General features: G+C 39.4%; 1 protein-coding gene and 1 long non-coding RNA gene across 2 annotated transcripts in view; one reads left to right on the top strand and one right to left on the bottom strand.

The window, feature by feature from the left end:
- Positions 1–5,887: 5,887 nt before the first annotated feature.
- On the bottom strand, positions 5,888–14,714 carry LOC143272874 (uncharacterized). Its single transcript, XR_013050489.1, has 3 exons — positions 14,161–14,714; positions 7,115–7,192; positions 5,888–6,169 (listed from the first exon to the last, which is right to left on the bottom strand). It is a non-coding gene; the product is annotated as an uncharacterized LOC143272874 (long non-coding RNA).
- Positions 6,916–16,189, top strand: part of Tank (TRAF family member associated NFKB activator) — an 83,446-nt gene continuing 74,172 nt past the window's right edge. Inside the window, exon 1 of the mRNA XM_076569558.1 lies at positions 6,916–7,052. The gene's annotated coding sequence lies outside the window, so the exon portion shown is untranslated. The remainder of the gene's footprint in view (positions 7,053–16,189) is intronic.

The raw sequence follows: 16,189 nt of genomic DNA on the forward strand, positions 1-16,189 counted from the left end.
AACTGTACTATGATCACATGCCCATCTCAAGACCAAACTTGTAGATAGAGTAGTGTAGCCGGCTTTCTTGGACAGCCAGCCCCAAACCATGACATGTAGACGTATTATTATTTATGCATGCTCAGCCTTAGCTTAGGCTTGTTTCTAGCTAGCCTTTTTTTTTTTAACTTAAATTAACCCATTTCTATGAATCTATGTGCTGCCCTGAGGTTTGTTTACCTCATCTGTGTACTGTCCATCCTGCTTTCCTGCTTCTTCTGTGTCTGGCTGCTACCCCCCAACCCCCTGCTGGCTCCCCTTTTTTCTCTCTCTGCTACCACCCAGGCCTATCACTCCTCTGCCTAGTTATTGGCTGTTCAGCTTTATATTAGGCCAATCAGGTGCCTTAGGCAGGCAAGGTGAAACAGCAACACATCTTTATGTAGTTAAACAAATACAACATAAACAAAAGCAACACACCTTTACATGACGAAACAAATGCAGCATAAACAAATGCAACACATCTTTGCATAGTTAAACAATTATTCTGCAACACTAACAAATGCAACACATCTTTACATAGTTAAACAAATATTCTATTCCACAGCAGAGTAGAGGTTGAAAGTGGTATATTCTCAGTTGATTACTATTGTATCTGTCTGGAACCTTCCAGAATGGTATGAAGTAATCAAAAATGTCAGAGAAAACATCTGAATTCCTTTTCACACACAGACCCCAGACCCCCAGGATTTTATGCTGTTATTGAGTGGTTGAATGATTGAATGATAGAATCTGTGCTCAAGTGCATGACACTAGACAAGTAGACTCCAGCTGTGCTATAGATAGTTGCTAAAACCATGGACTTTGGAGACACGTGTGAGGGCTTCTACATGCTGGTTATTTGTACTTGAGTGGGTTAGTTCATTTTTTTATGTATCTATTTTTGGATCTGTAGAATAGTACTTTCATCATAGAGTACTTATAAAAATTAAATGAAGTGATATGTGTAAAGGGCTTGGAATTGTGTCAGGACCATAGTAAATGTCTTTTTGGTCATTGTCGATGGAGATTTTAATCCCCTTTCAATGTTCCCAAACAATCACCATTTGTCATGTATTTGATGTATTTGTGCAGAAAGAAGGAACTCATTGCTTCCTGAAGTGAACTATTTATTTTCTAAAATAAGAATATTGTTTTTTTTAATAATAAACCAAATTTGTTTTCTAATTGCCCCTGTTCACTAGCCTGAGGAATTTAATTGGTGTTTGAATACACTTGTTTCCTGTCCATTTTCTCCAACAAAGCATTGCCTTTTTCTGTAATCATGTGTTTGTGACATGGATGAGTATTTAATAGCTCTTTTTCTTTGGTCTCGGAGATCAGAAAGATGGGTTGGAAAGCAGGAATCATGCTTCCTTTTTTCCAAGGCCCTTATTAGCTTGGGGTATTGCTTAGTGCCTCCACCTGACTGCCTCGAGTAACACTCAAGTCAATTTTATGTGTCTGTCCCTAAATTGAGTCTCATCAACCCTTCCTAGGCACAAGCAACCTTTTCCTTTTGTTTCTATTTGTAGGATGGTAGAGACAGTAACTAGAAACTTTATAATTGTTCCTATTAAACTTCATGTTGAAGTCAGCCAGTCACTAAAAGTTTGTCCAACTATTTCTAGATTTTGATTCTGTCAGTCTTTGGTTCATTATCACAACAGCTTTTTTTCCTTTGGCTAGCCAATAATGCTAGCTGTCAAATACATGGGGATGGCAGAATGTTAGGGAGCCTAAGACTCTACTCTTATTGCCATTCTCAAAATAATAAACCTAAGCCGGGCTTTGGTGGCGCACGCCTTTAATCCCAGCACTCGGGAGGCAGAGCCAGGCGGATCTCTGTGAGTTCGAGGCCAGCCTGGTCTACCAAGTGAGCTCCAGGAAAGGCGCAAAGCTACACAGAGAAACCCTGTCTCAAAAAACCAAAAAAAAAAAAAAATAAAAAAAAAAAAAAAAAAAATAAACCTAAAGTATGTCTTAGCTGCTCACTTGGTTTACATCAAAAACTTTATTTTAAGAAGTGCCAAGAATATTAAAATCATGTCTGTCATCAAAACTGTAAATACTCTTCTATAATATTAAAAAACAAATGGAGTTTTTTTTAAACCTACTTAAAAGGCAATAAGAACAAGCAAAAGCCATAAATCTAACCTAAAAGAAACAGTAAGTTCATTGAGATTATAGAAAAATATGAAATAAAACTTTGACCCTTATTCTTTTACTTCTTCAGTGCCTACTCTTCATGAGCAGTTCCCGGCCTAATAACTGTCTCCTTGCCCACAAAGTGCTATTCTGTTCTGCAGCGATTTGGCTATGAAGTATCCTTCGTGCTCCCACACAAAAGACCTATGTGTTAAGAGCTTGATTGCCAGATGGTGAGCATTTGAAAAGGGCCTGGATTATAAGGATTCTGTCTTCCTCAACAGATTAACCCACTGATGAATTTGTGCCTTAGTGGTGCAATATTAAGAGAGGAGCCTGCTCGGAAAAAGTAAGTCACTGTGTGTCTTTAAAAGAGGTACCTTGTCCCTGACTGGCTCTTGTTGGTATCACTCTGTCTCCTCTGTGACATTGCACTTTACCTCACCATACAAGCACTCAGAAGCAGCAGAACCAAGCACCCATAAAGTGAAACCTCTGTAATCCTGAGTCTACAGAAATCCTTCCTCCTTAACCCATGTTCTCAGATGTTGGTCACAATGACATAGAAGTGACTAACATATCCTACTTTCATCTTTCTCAATGAGTCGAGACATCATCCTTTGCTTGCATTCTTAAACTCATGAACTCAGGCTGGTGAGATAGCTCAATGTGTAAAGGCACTTGTTTCCAAAGCCTGATACCCCGATTTCAAGACATAGGTAAAAATGTTTATTAAACAATTTAATAAGCACTGATATAAGACCAATCATTAAATTGGATTACAGCTTTTTTTTTTTTTAGATTTATTTATTTATTATATATACAGTGTTGTTTGCATGTATCCCTGCAGGCCAGAAGAGGGAGCCAGATGTCATTACAGATGGTTGTGAGCCACCATGTGGGTGCTGGGAATTGAACTCAGGACCTCTGGAAGAACAGCCAGTGCTCTTAACCTCTGAGCCATCTCTCCAGTCCGGATTACAGTTTAAATATAAGAATTGTGACACTCAGCCAGGCGGTGGTGGCGCACGCCTTTAATCCCAGCACTCGGGAGGCAGAGGCAGGCGGATCTCTGTGAGTTTGAGGTCAGCCTGGACTACCAAGTGAGTTCCAGGAAAAGGCGCAAAGCTACACAGAGAAACCCTGTCTCGAAAAACAAAACAAAACAAAACAAAACAAAAAAAAAAAAAAAAGAAAGAATTGTGACACTCTTTCTTATTACCAAAAGCTCAGGGACTATCTCAGAAGAAGTCAGAAGGAATGTAAGAGCAGGAGGTTGGGGGAGAGTGCTGAGCACAGTTCTTCTGGATGTGGTGTGTCTGGGGCATTCACGAACTCACTGGTGCTGTGGCAACCTGCACAAGGCTTACACGAGATTTGGCTTGTTGACATTTCATTATGAAGGAGGGGAGAGTTAATGAGACCCTATCCCTTCATGAGAGACTACTGACAGTTCATGGTGGCTGGAGGAAGAGACATCACTTCCTTTAGTGATGGAGTCACTGACAAGTTGCCTGTGCTTCTGTAAAGAATTTCCCGCCCATTTTCATTCAGGTGATCCTGGTGAGACACACACTGAACAAAGACATGAAGGCAGGAGATGGACTTCTTAGGAGGAAGAGGGTTTTAGTAGGACGGGGACCATAAAACAGGCTAATGACTCATTAAAAGGACATACATGTATGAAAGTGGCCAAGAAAAAAAAACCATATTTTTGAAGAATTGCAACAAGTAAAGTTAGTTCTCATATTCACTATCCATTCACACTGGCCCCACATTCTGCTGAATGTGGATACTGGAAGGATCCCTGTCGGCTTGGGACAGCCCAAGTCCAAGTTCTCAGCACAAAGGAGATTCATTTGCCCTAGAGAGACAAAGGGCAGATAAGAGACAAAGAAAGACAGGAGACAGACGGGGCGGGAATGGAGGGGAAAAGACAAATGACCGCCTCTGGATAGAGTGGAGACAGATGTGGAAAATGGCGGTTTATAAAGGTCAAGAGGGAAACCCCGTGTTAGGACGAGGTGTTTTTTGTCAATTAGATGAGCCAAAGGGGACTTCTGATTGCTGGACTTCAATACTTTGACAGCTGGACCTTGGTAGTCAGCTTTGGGAGGAGGAAGTGGCCAAATAAGGGAACAGACCTTGGTGGCTAGCTTAGGAATGTAATCTAACAGTTTTTAGCAAGGCAGAGGGAATGGGGAGATGGGCAAGGCCTGCCAGAGCCATGTTTACCATGCTTGGGTAGGTTAGAGTCCCTTCAGATACTAAATGTAAGTATCACCACTAAGAAATAAATATTTGGCATAAATTTATAGGAAGTTGTAAACTCACATGCTCAGCAACTCTGTACATAGTTTATAGAAGTTGGAGAAGGGTTTTTTTTTTCTTGGTTTTTCTTACTAAAAGAGTATCATTTGTCTCTTCAGATACCACCAACTTTTTGCTTTGTGATGGTAATTTACACCCCAAGGTCAGTCCTACTGTGGCCATAGACCAACAAAATCTTAGCACTTTCACCTATCAACAAGCAGAGGCAAGAAAGATGTTTCTACTCCCAGAAACCCCATGCCAGGAGCATTGATCTTCCAGGCGCCCGGTGTGCTAACCTAGGTGAAATATCTCAATTAAGCATCTACTCCTGTGCCACATAGCTGCCTAACTAACTTCTTGGCTGGATTCACAGGTATCTGAGTCTCCCTGAATCACAGCAGTTAACAGAGCTGAATCTTAGTTAGCAGTTAACAAACAGAACTTACCTTTTGCTTTCTTGGAGCTAGAGGGAAAGAACAGCTACAGAGGATTCTTCATGGGGAGACCTTGCACACAGACTTACACTGAGAGCCCCCCCACCCCACACAGCTGCTGCTGTGGTTAACCGACATCTTGGCCATTTGTCTGCCTGAGTCGGAACCTAAGTTTTGCCTGCATCCCTAACTTGGGGTTGACACCCATTTCCCCCCTGCCACCCATGCCCATCTGTTCCTCCCTCTCCTACTGGACTTTCTCTGAGAGGTTAAAAAGGTAGAATGGGGGGGGGGGGACAGGAAAGGGCAGAGGAGTCAATAAGGGCCACAGGTGAAATACCCAGTTACCTTGCAGAGAGTCTGAACTAGTCAATGGTGTCATAGGCTTTTAATTTCACACACTTACACATAACTTCTTTAAAAAGCATCTCTAACTTAGCCTCTATACCATGGTCTCGGAAGCCTCTCTCAACGCCCCACCTGGTTGAGGCCAATATTCCAGGAATAGCCAGTTTTTTCAGAAGTTTGGATCTCAGCCAAACTCAATGGCCAAAGTAAATAATAGAGGGAGGGGCACAGGATGGAGAGAACAAAAAAAGGGGGTTATTTCCCAGTCAATATGGGAGCACCACTTTTCCAAAAAGCTGTGCTTCTAAAAGCTTGCTTCACTGCCGTAAATTCTTAAGGAGTAAATTCCCTCACACCAATACTATCTTAAGTTTTTGATATTTCACTTCGCTGTACTTACATTGCTAGATTTTAGTTTTTCCGTTGCACAAAAGCATGTTTAATGGCCGATATTTCATCAGTAAGATTGCTAGAACATAGTGCTGAAAAAAAAAAAAAACCAACCGCTTCACTGTGTATTTTATGAGAACAGTTTTAATTACATGCTTATTCAGCACTTTAGAAACTTAAAAAAATATTTTTAGAGAATATGCAATTATTCACTATATACAGCATTCCTTCCAATATGTTTAATTTGTAATTTCAGAGATGATAGTGCTTTAAAGCAGCAAAGAAACTAGACTATGAATCAGAAAGTGTAAATTTTAGCTTCTGTTAACTGGAATTCTGGGGGATGTCTTCACAGACTTCTTAACTCAGCGGGATCCAGTCTTGTTCCAGCTCCTGGACTTGCTGTGGGAGAGCATAATGCAGGAAGTATGAACTTGTGCTTGAATTCAGATCCCTTTGAGAGGCTGTTGCTTTCTAATGTTGTGACCCTGAGCATTCATCCTCCACTGTTTACTCATCTGTAATAAAAGGGAAATGGAACAGAAGGTGTCTACATTTCCAGCTCTAAAATTTTATAACAAAGAAAAATGTCCAAATGTTGCTGCCTTCCATTTGCATGTAAAATGTACAGCTTAGTTCCACGTGGCCTGAGAGAAACACCCCCCCCCCCCGCTCCCCCCCCCCCCCCCCCCCCGCCTTCCCCCCCCCCACCCCGGTGTGCTAGAACATGTGTTCATCTGTATAAACAGTGACCTATGTCTCAAACTAGAAATTCTGTCTAAAGAATCTTATTTGCTTCATCTTTCTTATCAGTATCTATGGTCACACTCTGGAATCTTAAGATATACCCTATTTTATTCACTAGGCTTCATCCAAATGGCCTCTGTAAGTCAGAAAGCAAAGAAAAATATACTCAAATTTGTTTTTTGCCTGTTATTTATAAATACAATGACCTGGAGTCAAATGTGACTCAAAAACTAAAATGACATTTTCCAAATAAGCTTACTTTTAAAACTTTTTACATGAAAAAATACTTCTTCCCCCAAAAAAAACTCATGTTTATAATTTCTAAAAAATTTTTTAATGCCTTAACTACTCAGGTAAAATATCATTTCTTCAAAAGGAAGTCAGAGTTATAGTCACGGGTGGTTTCAGAACATTTTCTGGTAGTTTTTGCTTCATTTCAATATCTTGCCATGATTGGCTGTTGATAGCTACAAATAAGGAAGTCTTCAAGTCTGGGGATTTTTCAGTGGAAGTCCCCAGTTCAACACAAGGGAGAGCTCAGGACAGTTTGGGCAGCATTTGTAGAGACGGTGCAAACAACTTCCAGAACGTGTACCGGCCTACATCTTTAAAGAAAATCCGTCTATGAAGGGAGACCTGTATCCTGGAAACAAGGTAATCAAGTCTTACTAATTCCTATTAAGTCCTAGCATAGCAAGGTGGTTGGGATGCCTTACCTCTGGCAAGATCAGTTCCACTTCTGTACCAGCCAGCTAAGCAGCTCCTGACACGAGTTAGGGGTGCCTCTGTCATCACTGTTACAGTTAGAAATAAGGAACACTGTGACCCTTTTTCTTCTTCCCTAACTTGTAAGATAGAATATTTTTATGACTTTAATTGAAATGAATTTTAAAAGTTTGTATCTGATATGTAAGCCTTCCCAAGAAGTGATTTTTTTTCTTATACCAAAAGACTGAGAGATATTTGGCCTAAGTTGGCTGTCTAAGTTGAAAGTAAATTAAAAGTATGTGTAGCCATACCTTTTGCTTATATTTAAAAAAAATCAATTCCAACATGATCAAATGTGTCTATTCAAATATTAAATTAGCTGACCTTTATTCTCATAAGAAATACGTGATGATGAATATTTTACGACATCAGTTATTAGCCTTATAAGGATTTCTAATTATAGTAATCAAGTCTTACTTTGTTATCAAAAAAAACCTTTCATTTTCATCACCACAGTTAATATTGAAGATTATATAATATGATTTTCTTAAGGAAAACTCTAGATTAAATATCAAGAACTATTATCAGTATTGTCATAGTAGTTTTTAGACACTCAGTGAGAGTGTCTGCTAGAAAAAAATGATTGCATATTTTCAATGGTACTTGTTCAGCGGCATAGTGAGACAAGGTTTAAACATAAATTGATATCAGTTCATTTTCCCTGGCTTTTTATCACCACTGTCTTCTTTCCATATTCAAACTATGTTTGAGATGCTTAACCCAAGCTGTAGTAGGATGGGGAAAAAAGAAAATGACTTCATCCAAGTCACAGAATAATCATGTCCTTGCTGGAAACTCTCCTTTCTCACTCATCCACTGTCATCTCTTTGGTCCCCCAAGGAATACAGTTTCATGTGTCAGCACATAGCTAACACACTAGTCTGCCTCTGGGATATGAAACTGTATGTCAACTCATTGTGCCTAAAATGTATGCCCAGAAGCCAAAGGAGTTCTAGAGCAATGTCCAATTATTTCTCTTAAACATTTCTTATTATAGCTAACAGGATGACTCAAAACAAATCTGTTAAATTCCCCTGGGGAAAAAAAAATCTGGTTGGAATTTTAGAAAATGTGTGCACTAAAGGGAAATAATTGTCCGTGTAGTATAAAACCTTGTCTTTGAACATCCTGTCTCCCCCCACCCCCCAGACGGGGTTTCTCTGTGTAGTTTTGGAACTGTCCTGGATCTCGCTCTGTAGACCAGGCTGGCCTCGAACTCACAGAGATCCTACTGGCTCTGCCTCCAGAGTGCTGGGAGTAAAGGCGTGCGCCACCACAGCCCAGCACATCCTGACTTTCTATGTGTTGAGGCTTCGGTAAACATTCGGAGTCTTTTGCATTATACATTGTAGATGTAAACAGTAGAATATGTTCCAAGTCAGTTTGCTTTGTCTCCTTCTTATGTGCACAGTAGAGGAATTATCCATATAAGAATATTCTTTCTGGTATGTTTTAACTATTGCTAACATCTTTATTTCATAATTCTATCTAGTCATTTTATCCATCTCTTATTTTTTCTAAATTACATAATTTACATGTGATTTCTAGATCAAAAAGGATACTTGGACAGGCTTCCTCCTTCTTGTTTTCTCACCATACCAGCTAGCATTTCTGGATCAGGGCTTCATAACAGAGGAGAAAGCAGTCGACTGTTAAATTTCTGATCTCAGGGGAATTTCCCTAGTGGTTAATATGAAGATTGAGATTGGCTGTTGGTTTGAAGGAAATGCTTTTATAATAAAAAATAATAATAATTATCAATATCCTGGCTTATTAAGGGTGCATTCAATAAAAAATATAATTTTTAAATAATATTCCATGTCTTTGGTAACATCAGAGACAACTATCTGATTTTAGCATTTCTAATGAAGCAAGGATCTGCTTTTTTAAAAGACTTAGCAGAAATCAGGTTGCTGCTGTGCATGTTTCTGTGACAGAGCTGAATTATAATTAGAAACTGTGCTTTGTTATTTCTCAGATTAAAATAATAAATTGGTTGATCAAACCAAGCCAAGCCTACACATTTCCTTTTTCTCTTCAATCCACATGCTTAGACGCCTCTCTTCTATCATTTTGGCTTCACAATTCAGTTCACAGCTCAAACTAACAGAAAAGAATGAAAACAATGTGGTTCTAAGCCAAGGAGCCCTATCCAGGCAGAGCAACCGGATCTGTAAACAAAGCAGCTGTTCATATGGTTCCTGCAAACAGCTTTCGAAAGTCACATCCAAAGAGGGGATGCAAAATGTGTGTCCAAATTGATTATCTCATGTCTAGTTTACATTAAGAAAATATGTACTGGAAAGCACATGTTTGTGAGTTACTGAGAATTCTCACATTCATATTCATAAGACATTAAATTTATCTATATTTTCATTTTATGGAACCTATCAGTGATGAGTTTCTATACTAAAGTTTACTTTCAGAAAGTAAAACCAGAAAAAAATGCCCAAATGCTCCATATTCTAACAAGTTTCACGCACATGATCTGTTCCTTGAAACGTCTAAGGAACCAATCCACAACCTAGACCTTGGCACGTCTGCTGGCAAGTCATTCCTTACAACCTTTTCTAGTGTCTTCTATTGTTTTTGATCTTGCTGTTTTTTTCACACTGTTTAGATTTTGTTTGAAGACAATTCTTTTGAAAAGTAATCTTTAATTGAAATTTTGTTTTGTTTTGTTTTGTTTTGTTTTTTTGTTTTTTGAGACAGGGTTCCGTTCCTGGAGCTCACGCTCTAACCCAGGTTGTCCTCGAATTCACAGAGATCCGCCTGCCTCTGCCTCCCCAGAGTGCTGGGATACAATGTATTTTGATCATGGTTCCCCTCCCCCAAGCCTTCCCAGATTCTCTCTACTTCTCTATTCACCTAACCCTGTTTCTCTCCCCCTCTCTAAAACAAACAAAAATAAAACCCAAGAAACACACACACAACCCTCCCACACACACACAAGCACACACACACACACACACACACACACACACACACACACACACACACACAAATGGAAATCAAAACAAACAATAAAAAGACCAATAAAACAAAAGAATGTACAAACAAAGCAAAAGGATACAAAAAGTCTACAAAAATACTATTGAGTTTGTTTTGTTACTAAACCCGGTGAGACCTCATTGGAGAAAACTGATTTTTCCTTTGCATTGGGTATCAGTTAGAGATAGCTTCTTGGCTAGGAAGGAGTGGGAGCTGGTGCCTACTTCCTCCTCTCAGTGCTGGGAGCCTGTCTGGCTTGAACCTGTGCAGGCTTTTGAAAACAATTTTTTTTTTTTTTTTTTTGGTTTTTTTCTTTCAAGACAGGGTTTCTCTGTGTAGCTTTTCGCCTTTCCTGGAGCTCACTTGGTAGCCCAGGCTGGCCTCGAACTCACAGAGATCCGCCTGCCTCTGCTTCCCGAGTGCTGGGATTAAAGGCGTGCGCCACCATCGCCCGGCGAAAACAATTATTTTTAAAACAATTCTTCTGATCAATTTTTCAAATGTATTGACAAACATGATATTATCCTACACATTTTTTTTCCATTTCTGTAACCCTTCTTAGTGTTCATTTTTTTTATTTTCTTTCTCTTTTTTCTTTTTCTTTCTTTTTTTTTTATTTATTTAACTTTATTTTATGTGCATTGGTGTGGGAGTGTCAGATCCCCTGGAACTGGAGTTACAGGCAGTTGTGAGCTGCCATGTGGGTGCTGGGAATTGAACCCAGGTCCTCTGGAAGAGCAGCCAGTGCTCTTAACCTCTGAGCCATTTCTCCAGCCCTTTTTTATTGATTGGTCATATCACAGAACTAATCCCTGTGACATTTTATACTTGCCGTTATAAAAAATATCTTTTGGTTTTATCTTTGATAATATTTTCCTGATATTTTAAAGATTATTTTACTTTCCTCAGTTCCTGATTGAGTATGTTTAGTTATGTGTTTTTAAGCCTTTATTGCTTTCTAATAATTTAAGGCTAGGGATCTTTTAACTACATCTGATAACTGTTTATATGTCACTTTCACGTTAGCCTAATTTCACAGTATCAGGAGGGCTTTTTTGGTTTGGCTTTGGAGGTCTGCTTTGGGTGGACGTGGGGCACACTAAGGATTGACCTTATGCAAGCTGAGTATGTACTTTACCTTACAGTTTTTTATTTCAGTTGTATTTTCTTTTTAATATAAAGGGATTTAAGTCAGTTGAATTATTTTAGAACAATTTTAGATTTAGAAAAAAAAAGTTAAGGGGCTGGGGATTTAGCTCAGTGGCCCTGGGTTCAGTCCTCAGCTCTGGAAAAAAAAAAGAAAGAAAAAAAGTTAAGCAGGAACTATAAACTCCTGTATATCATCCTACTTCCTCCCTTCAAGTCGGTGTCCTGTTAGTGATATCTGTATTAGCGCGGTTATAACTAATCCAGATCTTTTTATTTTATTGAGTCTTTAATTTTTTTTATTATTTATTTTACTTATCTCTCTTCTAATCTTTGTTAATCCCATTCCCCTGATAATTTGTTTCTCTTTTAGTTCTTTGAAGTATACAGGGTCTTACTTTATCCCACCTGCCTCTGACTCGCTCTCAGTGGAATTACAGACCCCCCTCCATGCCCTACTTGTTTGTTTACCTGGATTCTGGAGGTCAAGTTCAGGTTCCTATGCTTGTAAGGAAGTGCTCTCTCCTAGCTCCCCACCCCTTGTTTGCTTGCTTGCTTTTCTTTTCTTTTTTGATGACACATTTTATTTACTGTGTGTGACGATCTGAGACAACTTGAGGGAGTATGGTTTTTTTCCTTTCACCTTGTTTGTGCTTAGGATGGAGCTCAGGTGGTCAGGCTTGTGGGTGAGCGACTTTATGCCCCGAGCTATCTCTCCAGGCCCTGGTCTTCTTCCTTAATATCAACATACACTGGAATTAAGGTCTCACTGAGCACGATTTTTACTGTATGAGCTTTCATGTGTTGCAATGTTTGCTTTCATTCATCTCTAACAAAATCTACTTTCTTTTGTGATTTCCTTTTTTACTCATTAGTAGCTTAAGAATGTGTCAGTTTTCACAGATTTATATCTTTTCCAGTTTTCCTTGGATTACTGACTTCTTCATGCCATCTTTGTTGGAGAAGGTATTTCAAATGAGTTCAGTCTTCTGAAATACATTGAGACTTTGGAGCGGGCAACTTTTGCTCTATCCTGGAGAAGTGTCCTTGTCCATTTGCTGAGAGAGTGTGTCTGCTTCCTGTTGGCACAGTGCCCTGTTTATGTTGGTTTGGCTTAGTTGGCATATAGTAGTATTCCAAGTTGTCTTTTCCCTCTCTGGTCTGTTTTTCTATTCATCATCAAATGTGGCATAACAAAGTCCCCAATGATTATTGTAGTCTATTTCTCTTTCCAACTCTGGAAATGTTCTTTTCATTTCCTTTAGGGCCCTCTTTGCTATTATGTGTATAATTGTTGTATCTTCTTGGTGAATGATTCTTTTTGGTGATACAATCTTATGGTATGTCTCCTATACAAGTGTTTTTTTCTTTTCTTTCTTTCTTTCTTTTTTTTTTTTTTTTTACTGAAAGCATATTCTGACTAATATTAGTACGGTTACCCATCTCTCTTTTGGTTATTGAATGCAAAAATATTTTTCATCTTTTATTATTATTATTTTGTCTTTGTGTGTTTGTGTACAATATGTGTGTTGGTGTGTGTGGGTGTCAGTATTTCTATTCGTGAATTCATGTGCATGTTCATCATGGCATACCTGTGGAGGTCAGAGGACACCCTCGAATGCTAGTGGTTCTCACCTTCCATCTTTGAGAAAGGAGTCCTTGGTTTGGTTTCGTTTTCTTTACCACTGTACACCAGGCTGCTTGGCTGCTGAGCATCCAGGGACTCTGTCTCCATCTCCCATCTCCCCACAAAGGTGCTGGAATTACAGATGTGTGCTACAACATATAACTTACATAGTTCTGGGGATTCAAACTTGGAATTTCATGCTTGCGTGGCAAATTCTTCACCCACTGAGCCAACTCTGGAGTCCACATCTTTCACTCTCATCTATCTGTGTCTTTTCATCTAAAATAAGTCTCTTCTAGACAGCATGTAGTTTGATTATTTGATTATGCTGGATTGTTCATATTTGGCCAAGCTCTGCTCTCCATCTACTTTTAAAGTGATCACTAATAAGAAAAGACTTCTGCCGTTTGCTACTTGATGTATGCATTTCTTATGCCATACTTCTTTTTTAAAAATCCAAGCAAAGTAAAAATTCCCAGGCTGAACAGTAGGTGAATAATTATGTCACTTGGGAAAAAACAGTCCAATGAACATATAAGTAAATGTCCTCAAACATTATATTTTTTACCATGGCACTACCTTAATCTATAATCACAATAATTCAAGTGACATTGTATTTGGAAATAAAGTTCACCATGCAAGTGAATTTATTAATGACTAGCCAAGTTAAAAAAAAGTACACCAATGGCTCTTAATCAAGAGAACAGACAATAAAGAAATCCTACCAGCCCAGGGCAAGGCAAGAAGCTCAGTCTGCTCAGATCTGATGCTATTTGCTAGTTTTCACGGAGGAATTTGCTACAATAAATAAAAATAATACCTCTGAATTACTGGAAAAGAAAAAATTAGGTATTACCTATCAGCAGTCTTATCATGAAATTTAAATATCACCTTAGTGAAAGAAAAAAATCTTTAAAGGAACATCAGTCATTTCCATGCATTCATAATAGAAAGCCTATTTATGAATTTTAAATATTACTAAGTATTTGGTTGAGGATCAGTTTAGACAAGGTGACATGAAAAGTTCAAGAGAAAAACTAAGCCATCTTTTAATTTTGCTTTAATGTCAAATTAAATAAAGCAACTTTAAAATTCAATAAAAATGTAGCTAGTCTGTTGTAAGAAGTATTTCCAGAATTCAGCCACTGAGCTTCTTTTCAGAAGAAATCATGCATTGGTACTAATTATTCTAACTTAACTTTAGAAGCAAAAACACAAAATCAAACTCACAGCAGAGTGATGTAAGATATTTCCTCCTCGGTGTCAAAGAATTGCTTTTACGTTCTTAGATGTCATTCTGTTTCAAAGAGTGATTCAACTCATCTGGTGGCTCCACTGGTCAGCAACCTTCTCAGTCGCTTCTTGTTTGCATTGGAGATGTCCTGACGTCATTGTCACCTTCCTTAAACTATTCTGTGAATGCAAGCGGGCAACTTTCTGGAATGTTTGTTGTCATCTGTTGCCTGACCCAGCAGCTAACAAGGGCTTGGTAAGCTTGGGCACTGTCTGACTGCAGGAGTCCGTCTCCTCAAGAGGAGCCCCTTCCCGTACTGCTTGAATCATCCTTGTAAGTTGGTTCACAGACACCATCCCCTCAACTAGCAAGTGCTTCTGCGTGCCCTCATAAACCATTGTCCCCGTTCCTTACTTCCTCTGTTACTTCTGCCTTCTGACTCTTTGCACTGTTTGAGCCCCTTCTGATTTTTTTCTCTTATGTATTTTTAAGAGATGTTTTCTTAGGAGTCACATGGAGATTAAAATAATTTAAATTAATATAGACTTAGTGTTAGTTATTTAGCCGCGTTGTGTTCTTACCCTGCAAGGAAGTGTCACGAAACACGACAGAATCCGCTTATAAGAGTTTATTAGAGTTAAAGGGACAGAGAGTGCACAGGCCTGTGGGAGAGACACGTGCGTGGAGAAAAAGGGGGACTGGGAACATGGCGCTCCGCTTTAAAACCGGCTGGGGGCGTGGCCAGGTCACGTCACTACTCCACGCGTGTGCGTAGATCACATGGTCACGTTGCGCACTTACGTGGCCATGTAACATCTCGGATCCTGGTTACGCGAGACACCTTGACCCGGAAATGGCTATCTTGACCTGGAACTTGCTAGGCGGAGGTGTCCAGGTCCCCCGGGTATCCTGGTTACGAGAGACGCCCTGACCCGGAAATGCCTATCCTGACCTGGAATTGGCTAGGCGGAAGTGTCCGCTTGGTATATGCGACCGTGGGGGCGTGTTGTGAACCCTTCACTTAGTTTTAGGAACAACCATAAACTATTCTATTAGTTTACTCCCTCCTTTATGTCTTCTTGCAAGTTATCTCTATATATCGTATGCTCGTGAAGAAAATAAAAAAAGAGAAATTATAAACAAAAACTGAATCATGCTGGAATTTGTACTTATGTAGTTGACTGATTGTACTAAAAAACGTTGTTTCTTTATATGGTTTCAATTCTAGTGGGATTTTAAAAATTCCATCCTCCATTACTTCCTTTCTTGCTCTTTATAGCAAGTCTACTAACAACAAATTCTTTCAGCTTTTATTTAACGTCAAAGTGTCTTTATTCTTCTTAATTTTTTTTTTTTTTTTGGTTTTTTTTTTTCGAGACAGGGTTTCTCTGCGTAGTTTTGCGCCTTTCCTGGAGCTCACTTGGTAGCCCAGGCTGGCCTCGAACACACAGCGATCCACCTGGCTCTGCCTCCCGAGTGCTGGGATTAAAGGCGTGCGCCACCACCGCCCGGCTTTATTCTTCTTAATTTTTGAAGGATAGTTTCGCTGGATATAGAATTCTTTTTGCTGTTGTTTTTGTTTGTTTTTCAAGAGACAGGGTTTCTCTGTGTTACAGCCCTGGCTGTCCTGGAACTTGCTTTGTAGATCAGGCTAGCCTCAAACTCACAGAGATCACCTGCCTCTGCCTCCTGAGTGGTGGGATATAGACTTCTTAGCTGACACTTTTCCTCCTGTATTTTCAGTTGGTTGTCAAAGCAAAACTGCTGTTAATTTCTCTTTTAAAAAAATGTTTGTTTTATGTGTATCATTGCTTGACTGCATGTATGTCTATGCACCATGTGTGTGCCTTGTGTCCTTGGAGTCCAGAAAATGGCATCAGATCCCCTGAAACTGGAGTTTTACAGACTCCTGGAAATCACCTGACACACTGTTTTGCACCACCATGCATTACTGTGGGAAGCCAGCCAGTGCTCTTAACCACTGAGCCATCTGCCCAGCCACCAAACTGCCATTAATATTAACAA

Source organism: Peromyscus maniculatus, chromosome 4, assembly GCF_049852395.1.
Source record: "Peromyscus maniculatus bairdii isolate BWxNUB_F1_BW_parent chromosome 4, HU_Pman_BW_mat_3.1, whole genome shotgun sequence".
NCBI classification, from domain to species: domain Eukaryota; kingdom Metazoa; phylum Chordata; class Mammalia; order Rodentia; family Cricetidae; genus Peromyscus; species Peromyscus maniculatus.